Source organism: Cryptomeria japonica, chromosome 1 (assembly GCF_030272615.1).
Source record: "Cryptomeria japonica chromosome 1, Sugi_1.0, whole genome shotgun sequence".
Classification (NCBI taxonomy): domain Eukaryota; kingdom Viridiplantae; phylum Streptophyta; class Pinopsida; order Cupressales; family Cupressaceae; genus Cryptomeria; species Cryptomeria japonica.
This window is the reverse complement of record NC_081405.1, coordinates 427,858,688-427,871,252: the sequence shown is the minus strand read 5'-3', so window position 1 is coordinate 427,871,252 and position 12,565 is coordinate 427,858,688.

Genomic DNA, 12,565 nt, shown 5'->3' with positions numbered 1-12,565 from the left:
CAAGCAATGTAAACACAAATCCAAGAGATGCAAAGAGGAAATGTTAGACGATATTCACTTCAAGAAATATGTCCTTATCCTTTTGACAGGAATCTAAATATGATACCATTTCCAATAGGTTTTGAAACTCCAAGATACGAAAAATATGATGGAAGCTCTGACCCTCAAGATCATATAAGAGAATTTTGTACTATGAGTATGGAGTTTGCACATGAAGATACCTACTTAATGAGACTATTTCCGAAAAGCTTAACTGGACTAGCTATGGAGTGGTTTTCCAAACTTACACCCGGAATAAGATCATTTTTAGAGTTGGTGGATAAGTTTGTTTCGTGATATTCCTACAATATACAACATGAAGTGACCATGCTAGACCTTTGTAACACTAAACAAAAAAGTGGAGAACCCTTCATGACATTCTTACAATGATGGAGACGCCTAGCATCATGGTATCTTCGCACATTGCCAGAGTATGAAAAAATGGACATATTCATTGACAACTTAAATGATCAAATGAGTTATTACTTAAAAATGCAAGGAAATCAAAACTTTGGAAAAATGGTTGATAATGGAATCAGAATGGAGGAAGCTATGATAAAGAAAGGTGAGTTGAAAATATACAAAGAAGGAGTCCATCCACCTAAGAACAATAATAACAACAATCACAATGATAAACCAAAGTTTTGGAATAGAAATTGAAATGTCGTCAACAATGGAATAGTAGATAACAACAATGTGAAACCAAAGCAACCGGTTTTCAATTTATCTACTCACTCAGCAGCAGCACAACAAAACAACGATCAACAAAGACCAACTATCAAAACTTTCTTTCGAAGACAATTCACAAACATTAGTGAACCCCTTGGATCAGCACTAAAGACACTTCTCGCAAACAAATTGATCACTTTACCAGAAGAAAGGAACTACGAACCTCAAATCAAACCACCTTGGTGGAATGATAATCAGTATTGCAATTTCCATCGAAACAAAGGACATCTCACAAATAATTGTCAAAAGTTGAAACATGTCATACAAGACTTAATTGATAATGGTGTAATAACTATGGATGGACATACAACAAATGAATCTCATACCGCCTTTAAAACTCCACTTCCAAACTATGAGAAAGGTGAGTCATCAACAACAAACAATGGTAAGGATAAAGCAAAGGTAAACTACGCACATACATATGACAATGTGGTGAATGTGATTGTAGTTAAAGAAAAACAAAATCAAGAACATGCTCAGGCTATCACAAGAAGCAAAGCCAAAGTTGTTTTGTCAGGTCCTACAACAAACACATCTTCCACTACAACAAAACAATACAATCTAGTGGAACAATTGCAGAAAACACCTGCCCAAATATCATTCTTGGAACTTTTAAAACTTTCACCTACACACAAGGAGATTCTTGAACGAGCATTAGTAGATACAACTGTATCCAAAGATCTTGATATTGATCAATTCCAAACCATGGTGGGACACCTTACAATCCCTCATTGCTTATCATTCACTGACGAAGATGACATGTCCTTACAACACCCTCATAATGCTCCCTTACATATTGAAGTCCTTATTCACAAAATGCGAGTCAAGCATGTCCTAATAGATGGTGGAGCTGGCCTAAATATTTGCTCATTGAGTCTTGTTCGTGCCTTAGGATATTCAGAAGATGCAGTTGATGTCCGGAAAAGGATCACTATAAAAGCCTATGATGAAGAAGAACGTTCCTCCAAGGGAATTGTGATACTACCAATCAGAGTGGGACCTCTACAAAAAGACACAGCATGACAAGTTCTAGACTTGGACCTATCATATAATGTGCTCCTAGGGAGACCATGGATACATGACTTGCAAGCTGTCCCATCAACCTATCATCAATGTGTAAAATTTCCCTACAAAGGACAAGAAATCACAATATCTGCAAATGCAAATCCATTCCAATATTGTAGCAATCTAAAAATGGGTCAAGAAGTAATTGTTCCACATAACAGGGAGGTAACATCTTCGAACGTACAATCCAAGGAAAAATCATTTGCCTCTATTCTATCAAGTATGGAAAAACAAATGCAGCTAAGAGATCGAGGGAATGGAGAATACTCAATATCACAATTACCACTTTCTCCTAAATCCTTGGGAAAACCATCAAGCTCTAAACAACAATCAACTGTGAAACATCTTCTGATATTTGATGGAGAATTTATTAGTGTTGGAACCTTATCAGAGGAGACAGAAGACAAAGATGTACTACAATGGCTATACAAAGATGAAGAAGTTCAACAAAAGGTCAACAATGTCATATTTCCTATAGAAAAATATGGAAAAGGATTCAACATTCTTCGAAATATGGGATACAGTGGAATAGGACCTATAGGAAAAAGAAAAGAAGGTATCTCAGAACCTATTGAGCCTCATACTCAGTAGAAAACTGACAAAATAGGATTAGGGTATGGACAAGTCAATCTACCAGAAAACACATCTTTTAGTCCACAACAAGAGGAATATGAAAATAGACAAGAACAACTTGCAATTGAAAAGGAAGAAAAATTGGCTAAGCAGCAATCACAAACAAACTTGAAATGGCAAAAGAAGCAAGCTTCAAATCAGTGAGAGAAACAAACTCAAAACATCTCTCAAGCAGCCTTAAATCTCAATCAAAACAAGAAAGAAGCTAGTATAAGTTCAAGAGAACTCATAGAAAAGTTGACAAAACTCAATCTCAGTCCTGAGGAGATTGAATATGAAAGAAGGAAAATTATAGCCAGAAAAGCGGAAGAAATGATATATGACCAAATCTATAGACTACAAGTGGCAAGTGATACAGATTCTAATGAATGGGAATGGGATTCCTATCACTCTGAAGAATCAGCTGAAGAAAAATTCTTTGAAGGAGATATAGAAGTCAATATAGTTCACACGTATGCAGGACAAACGTCAGGAACTAGTTCACTTGAATTAGAATCACATTTGGCCAACTTGGACTTAACCAAGGACAATCAGGAACTTCTTACGCGAGATCATTCTAACGAGAGTACCATTCTAGACATCAACACACATATTGAAAACTTTGATACCTCCATCATGACCCTTAAAACCCTTGAAATATACCAACCTGAAGATCCCTTACCTCTAATCCACCCCGGGCTCATAGATTGGGAAAATGAAGGACATACCGCCATTGATACCTTTCCAAATGACCATGCCATATTTGTATATCTTAATGCAATCGAACTTGTAACAACTCTCACCAGGAATTTCAGCAATGCATCTTCCAGTCAAGTGGGTGCCAAATCTCCTAGTTGCAAAAGTGAAAATAAAGAAAACAATATCAGGTCTAATGCTGAAAACCATTTATTGGCAACATTAGACCAGGAAAAAGTAAAAATAAAGGATGCATCTAATGGTGAAAACCTCCTCGATGCACCAGAAGATGGGAGATTTGACACTTTACCTAAGCATTATCAAGAAAGATCATCCATTTTGATCGAACCAACAGAGGCAATTAACATTGGCACAAAAGAGCAACCAAAGATTCTTCATCCAACAACTTCTTTATTTGAGCAAGAAATGCAACAATATATGGAATTCTTCAAACAATGGCAAATCAATTTCACCTGGTCATATGCAGACATGCCAATGTTAGATCCAGAACTTATTATGCATCACTTAAATGTTAGTCTAAGAGCCAAACCAGTCAAACAGAAGTTAAGGAAAATGCATCCGCGTATAGCTCTTCTAGTCAAAGAAGAACTAAAGAAATTACTGGATGTCGGATTCATCAGACCTATAGCATATCCTCAATGGGTATCTAACATTGTTCCTATTTCAAAACTAGATAAAAGCATCAGAATATGCACAGACTTCAGAGATCTTAATAACGCATGTCCAAAGGATGACTTTCCTTTGCCTAACATTGACATCATTATAGATTTAATGACACGACACTCCATGTTTTCTCTAATGGATGGTTTCTTTGGATACAATCATATCAAAATAGGACCCGAAGATCAAGAAAAGATGGCTTTCACATGCCCATGGGGTACTTTCTGCTAGAACGTCATGCCTTTTGGATTAAAGAACGTAGGTGCTACATATCAAAGAGCTATGACAACTATATTTCATGACATGATGCATACATTCATGGAGAACTATGTGGATGACATATTAGCTAAATCATACAATAGAGAAGAACATATAGAGATACTAGAAAAGATCTTTGACAGGTTAGAACAATACAAGGTAAGACTAAACCCTAAGAAATGTGCCTTTGGTGTTACTTCAAGAAAGCTATTGGGATACATTGTTTCAGTAAGAGGAATCGAAGTAGATCCAGCTAAGGTAAAAGCAATCATGGAAATGGCATCTCCCAAGAATATCAATCAAATAAGATCACTACAAGAAAGACTCCAGTCAATCAGAATATTTGTGGCTCAATTAGCAGATAAATGTCAACCATTTATTCACCTATTGCACAAACATGTTAATTTCAAATGGGACCATCAATGTGAAGAAGCATTCAACAAGATCAAGGCATATCTCATGCAACCACCTGTTCTAATGTCACCAATTCCAGGAAAACCATTATTACTCTATGTATCAACTGCCGAAGCATCATTGGGAGTTTTTCTCACACAAGAGGATAATGAAGGAAAAGAATGAGCCATCTACTACATCAGCAGAACACTAGTGGGATATGAGGTTAACTATTCATCAACAGAAAAAGCATGCTTTGCAGTAGTTTTTGCTTCTCAAAAACTACGACACTATCTACTATCTCACTCCATCAAGTTGATAGCTAAAATCGATCCTCTGAAGTATTTGCTCAGCAAAGCCACATTGACAGGATGACTAGCAAAATGGATCATGATTCTAAGCGAGTTTGATATCAAATATGTTGATAGAAAATCTATCAAGGGACAAGTCATTGCAGATCAACTAGCAGAGACACCACTTCAAGATAATCATCCTCTACAAATTGAATTTCTTGATGCTGATATCCTAACAATTACAACAAAAGCATGGCAACTATACTTTGATGGTTCATATACACAACACGGATCAGGAGCAGGAATTCTTTTCATCACACCACAAGGGCATACAATCCTGAAAGCATACAAATCAAACAATATAGCAGAGTATGAGGCATTGGTAATAGGTATCAAAATGGCTATAGAATGGAACATAACACAACTTCAAGTCTTTGGAGACTCTCAGCTTGTCATTAATCAAATCAATGATGACTATCAAACAAAAGATGACAAACTCATGCCTTACAAAAAGATGGTGGATGATTTCAAGAAGTACTTTGTAGAAATAACTTTTGAACTGATTCCAAGAAATGATAACAAAGTAGTAGATGTCATGGCTACACTTGCTTCTCTATTGCAGACACGGGAAAATCAACAGTGTTACGAATTCCTAGTTGAAGAGTTGTTTCATCCCGCCTATAATTGTCCTGATTCCCAAACCATCTGTCAACTTATCGGATATGATTCCTCCCGCTATGGCCAAACTTACACATACTTGAAAGATAACATCTTACCTCCTGACCTATCGAAGAACCAAAAGAGAAACTTTATTCGCCAATCCTCCCATTATACTCTCATTGCGGATACCCTGTATAAATGAGGTCTAGACGGTACTCTCTTAAGATGTCTCAAACAAGAAGAATCTGAGAAGGCTTTACATGAAGTCCATAATGGCATTTGTGGCACTCATTTAAGTGGTCTTACCCTTTCGAAAAAACTCATATGCTTGGGCTACTATTGGCCGACTATGGAATGAGATTGTTTTAAGATAGCAAGAACATGCAAACAATGTCAGATCCATGGGAATTTGATTCATGCACCAGCACAAGAACTACATGCTTTAGCAACATCTTGGCCTTTTTTTCAATGGGGACTTGATCTAGTAGGAAAGATAAATCCTTCCTCATCTAATGGACACAAATTCATCCTGGTAGCTACTGAATATTTCACAAAATGGATTGAAGCGGTACCTCTCATCAATATCACAGGAAAACAAATTGCTGCATTTATCTTGAACTATATCATCTGTCACTATGGAATACCAATGACCATTATCACTGATAATGGGCGACCATTCAAGAATCAAGATGTACAAGAGCTATGTGAGAAGTTCAAAATCCAGCACAGATTCTCCACACCATATTATGCATAGGAAAATGGGCATGCAGAAGCATCTAACAAAACTATTCTAAAAATCCTCAAAAAGACAGTGAATGATGCCAGGAAACATTGGCATATCCAACTAAACCCTGCTCTATGGGCCTACCGCACCAGTATCCGCACACTGACAGGTGCCACACCTTTTTCTCTTGTATATGGATTAGAAACCATATTGCCAATCGAAGTAGAGATACCCTCTCTACATGTATCACTAAAAGGACTCATCCCAAATGAAGAACAAAGAGTATCTAGACTACAAGAGTTAGAACTAATCCATGATTGCAAACACAATGCCTTTGATCATCTAAAGGTATATCAGCAAATAATGTGTCAGAACTATAATCATAAGGTCAAACCAAGAATCTTTCAAGTTGGAGAACTAGTGCTAAAGGAAAATCCATGCAACCAGGTAGATCGAGAAAAGAAAGGAAAATTTGAACCAAACTGGCTAGGTCCGTTTGTGGTCACATCAGTATTTGGGTCAGGAGCATATCAGTTATCAACACAAGATGGCAATCAACTCGAGGAACCTATCAATAGCATACATCTGAAGAAATTCTATGTCTGAAAAATCAAAAAAATCAAAAACAGTGAAAGATCAGAAAAATAAAAAACAGTGAAAAATCAGAAAAATAAAAAACAGTAAAAAATCAGAAAAAAATCAAAAATAGTGAAAAAGAAGAAAATCCAAAAAAAATCAAATATCAAAAAAAGTGCAATAAAAACAGATGGTGAAAACCTGGCAAACAGGCACTATCTATTCGCTAGCTCTTCCATCTATTAGTTCATGCATTCATTTTTCCATCAGCGTTGATCATCATGAAGCCTTTATACATACGCAAGCATCCCAGGTGGCTTCTTACCATGGTTTGGATCATTGGATATATCATAACGACTTTGTTTCTAGGCTTGGGGAAAAATCCTACACCTAGCTAGGGGCAAACTCTTGACCATTTTGAGCTTAATCAAACAAGTAGACCAAATAGTTAGACAATTCTTGTCAAGTGAAAACTAAGACACATCCAACATTGAACACAAGATCAAACTATCAACTATCAAGCTATCACAAAATCAATCAAAGCACATCACACACTTTTCAGTGTATAATATCTTTTTGGATAATGATTGTAACATGATTGTTCAACTTTTCTATATATTGCTTTTCGCTATCATGATTTCTGAGTGACTTCAGGATGTCTTTGACTAGAGGAACAAGGAAGAAACATGATATTTTTCTTGTCTGCTGTCTGAAAATTAATCATTAATATGTACAAATTTGTCTCGGGACATGGTCATTAGAATATCATTGAAGACATTTCCGATTTGCGTATTGAAATGATTAATACTGCCTGTTTTACACAAACAACACTCAAGTCATCTCGGTTCAATTATACCTTGATGCTTGTGTTAACTTGCTATATCAAAATCCAGGAAAGAAGTGCTCAGGTCATCATGGTTTAATTATACCATTGATGTTGGCACTCACTTCCCACATTTCAAAAGCTCAATGATGACAAAAAATGCAAAATAATCCAGTGACTGGTCCGGTCATAGCTTTGCATTCCATTGCATTTCATTTGCATTTTAGCTTGCATTTCATTCTTGCATGGGATCCCAAAAGCTGCTTTAATCCAAGGTCAAATCTATCGCAGGAATCATCAAAGTATCATCACAAGGGTATACGCAATCAAAATGATGACTCATCTCTTTCAGATATTATCAACCTAGCTCAAATCTTATGCTATCTCTCTCAACAAAACCAACAATCAGCATATCCAAAATATTTTTGCAACTTGATATCAACAAAATGTCAGTTCTTTATCTAATCAACCTTATCAAATCAAATTAATCAATCAAACCCAATCAATTCTATCATGTCTTATACAGGATGAATCCTTCCTGAAACCAAATGATCTGATTTTGATTCATGTCTTATACAAGATGTATCCTTCTTGAAACCAAGCGTTCTGATCATGTCTTATATAGGATGAATCCTTCCTGAAACCAGATGCTTTGATCATCGTTGTCTTATACAGGATGAATCCTTCCTGAAACTAGACTGAATCTAATCAATCAAGATTTTTCAATCTTACCAACCTAAGCAATCAAGCTAATTGAAGACCTCGTACTTTCATCAAACAACAGTTGCAAAAATCAAATCAAATCTATCAGGATATCAATCTCGCAAAAACTCCAAAGATCAATTATCTCAATTGATCTCCCGAGGGGGCATCATCATACCGAAATTTAGCAATCAAGAGCTGGGGCATCCTATCAAATCAATATCATCATCAAAATGAGATTATTCTTTGAATCAAAGCGTCATCACACCTCGCTTCAAAGAGGGGCAAAATGTATACACCTAAAAATGGTCTGAAGATAATTAATTAAATAAGCAATTATTTAATTAATCTCTCCTCCCCAATTTAATTAAATTCACTAAGCAATTTGATTAAATCTCACATTCATCTACTTATTAATAAATCTAAGGATTTATTAAATAGGTTCATTTCACTCCTTTAATTAATTAATTCAAATTAATTAATTCCCCCCATCAAAATCATTTCTTCTAATCCTAATTAATTAAAACAAATCAATCATGAGTTGTTGAGATTAATTAGCCATTTTCCTAATATTTGAATTTCTAAATTCAAATTCTCCTAACTTCTACCACTCCTAAACCTAACCATTCCTAAACCTAACCCATTCTACCTACCACCATGTCCCCTTTCATCCAACATCTTCTAGAACCTTTGTGACACTTGTCACTAAGTGTTCCCTTTAATCCAACCCCCTTTGCCAACCTCCTCCAATTTAACCATTGATATCTTCAGATCAATCTCAACCGTTGATTCATGCCAACTCACCCCTAGCCTTGGAAAATCCTATAAATAGACCTCATTTTGAGCAATATGGATCCTATCTCATTCATAGCTTAAGCATTGTTACTATAGGCATCTAGCTTCTAGTTTATTATTTCTTAGCAATGTTATCATGCTCATTTTAGCTTAATTGCATCTTCATTCTAGTTCATTTTCTAGATCAATCCATGCATTCATATAGCTTAATCATGCTATTCTTGCTAAGATCATGCATTTTCAGCATTCAAATCCTCCATCTAAGTGTAGTCAAGTCACTGGAATTTGCATAATAAGATCTGAGATCAAAATTCATACTCTCATTTACTAGGAGGCAATAAGTCGATTAGCTATGGTTTTGTCTTTCTTTGATTTAAATCTTCTAACCATGCTTGTAATGATTTATTGAGTGCATTGTGGTTGCAGGTACAGGTACACCACACAAATACACAATAGCACCCATATCTTCTTGCAGTGGTTCAAGGGTATAGGACGCTTCATCCTTTTCAAAAACATAAATGTTTTTATGCCCATTATGTTGGGCTCTCCCATCAAATTTCCAAGGCCTTCCAAGAAGAAGGTGGCACACATCCATTGGAACAATATCACAGAGAACTTTATCCTTGTAAGAACCCATGCCTGCTCATTCACAAGTACTTGTTGTCCCTTATTAAGCCATGATATCTTATAAGGATTTTGATGAGGGGGTCTCTTTAGCTTAAGTTTTTGTACCATTTCTAAAGATACTATATTATCTATTGAACTAGAATCAACTATAACTTTGCATACCTTGCCTTGAGATTTGCAAGTTGTTTGGAACAAAGCTTTCCTTTGTGGAGGCTCTTTGATGGTTGGTACTTTTATTAGAGTCCTTTTAATCATCAAACATTCTCCCATCTCTAGAGTGACATGAACAGAAAGATATTTCACACTCCCTTCATCATCCTCCCGCACTAATTGATTCCTCTTTTCTCCATTATAAGAACTTGTACCTTCTTTATCAGGACACTTCCATGTTGGATGTCCAATTTGGTTGCAGTTATAGCACTTGCTTGAGAAAGTATTAGATCCCCTTCCTGGTCCATTGAATCTTCCTCTTCCTCTCGATCTCCTACCTCTAAAACTTCCTCTTGAATCACCATTAGACTCTTGGTTTATATTCTGCTCACCTGGGTCCTTTTGTGGTCCTCTTCCACTATGATTTCCTCTACCTCTAAAATTTCTTCCCCTACCTCTTCCTTGTTATTCTTGCTTTCTCTTAATATTTTCTTCAGCCTTACAAGAGAGTTGATAGCATTCTTTCATAGTTCTTGGGGTGTCCAAGGTCAATTCATCTTGTATGTTTAATCTCATCCCATTGAGATATCTTGCAATCTTCTCCACCTCATCTTCATGGTGTCTGAATCTCAAAGTCAATTTGTGGAATTCTTCAGTATAGGACATAACATTCATATCCTTCTGCTTTAGATTTTGAAGTTTCCTAAATGTCTGCACAACATAATCAACTAGTAGGAACTGGGCCTTGAGTTTTGAGACCATTTTGTCCCATAACACTATATTTGTTTTACCTTCTTTCACCCTCTCTTCTTGAACAAAATTCCACCAAGTGAGTGGTGGACCTTTCAGCTTTGTTTTGGCATGCCTTACCTTCTTGGTATCCTCTACCTCCTCAAATTTAAAGATACTATCAAGTGCATCTATCCATGCTAGGAGCTCTTCACTATCTCTTTTTCCTCCATACATGGGCACTTAAACCTTCGCCAAGGAAACACTATCCCCTTTCACAACCTTGAGCATCCTTGTCATTCTTAACTCTTCAGGGTCTATTGGTGGCTCTGGCACCTATTGACCCACAACTAGAGGGTTGTTACCATCACCCCCTTTATCATCCTCATCACTTTGGTCACCACTAACCATTCCTCTTCTTTGATTCTTCTCCAAAGCTGCTAATTGGGCCAAGGTCGCTTCCTGAGATTCTTTGAAAAGTCTTTCCTTCAAGCGCAATAGGTCTTTCAACCACTGAATCACCCTAGCTACAGAATATCCTTTTGGAGCACCTAGTTTCATTCACTTCTTCCTTTTGATGTACAGTCATTCTCTAATACCAATTGATGCAACAAAGGGTGGTTATCTCTCTCATCATTCATTTATCCTTTTCATAGGGTCTTCTGACTTAATAGACAATGGTAGATATCCTAACCTAGCACATGAGGATTCTAAGTCTATCTTAGAAGGGAGATAACCCCCTCTCCACTCTCAATTGTAGAACTTAGAACCACCATTAAAACTACCCTATCTTTACCCATACCACTCGATTATATCCTACAGCAAGGTGGAATGGTGGACATTCACGTATTAGACTCTCAACCTCTTAAACTACTTTAGTTTAAAGACTTCTTGTCACATAAATGGCAGTAACTGCTATTTTCCTTACTAATCGACCTCCTGTAGATTCAAATGTACATTAATCCATCACACGATTAACCAATCAGAAACTCAAATCTATAACAGACCGTGCAGGTCGTGCAAGCCAAGGAAAAGAATACAGAAAAATAGTTTTAGCAGCAAAATATGAAAAGCTTCTATTCATTCTCCCTTCAATCTTCCTTCAGCAATGTAATGTTCAACAACACCTGCCTCATAGCTTTTGAGGCATATAAAAACTACAGTTTCTGGACGACTTTTGGTGTTCCATTTACAATTGATTGAGCATCTTTATATTCTATTTATCAACATTGACACCAAAATAGACCCTACAAGAAAACATATTTGAGGAAATACAAAATGGTCACCATGGACCTTTATTCAAACCAAAAATAAATCAAAATCCTCTAAACTCCTAAGTCACACTTAGACCAAAAATGCCAAGTTGGTGCTCCTACACCAATATGGATGTAGAATCAAGTGAAGACATGTGCCCTTTGTCCTTGATGTCAAAGGGGGAGAGATACTATGTCAAAGAGATATTGTTGAAAGGAGGAGATTGAGATATATAAGGAGAGAACATTGTATTATATATATACATCAATAAGTGTTGCCATCAATGGCAAAGGGGGAGCTTGTTGGCAATATGTGTTGTCATTGATGTCAACATGAAATTTGACAATATATGTTGTCCTTAATTGTTTTTTTCATTGATGATATGGTGATTGGTTGGATAGAGAATTATTGCAGTTGTTGAGAAAGTGATGATGAAGTTGTATGTTCATGTTTTTTTGTGTAAGAGGAGATTGTTGGCAATTGATTGTTTGTTGTTGTCATAATGATTTGTAAGATTGGTATGAAGAGATAGATATAGAGAATAGATGGATATTAGTTGTAGATGGTCTATTTTGTGCATGTCCACCTTCTTGGTGCCTGATGTCTACACTTAGTATGAGGTGTTGATACAGTTGATGATGTTGATCCTATGTATACAGTGATGAGTGATAACATGATATTTCTGGGATATTCTAGTCCTTGGAAGGTTGATGAATAAATTTGGTGTATAAGTATATATTGATGTCTATTTAAAAGAAT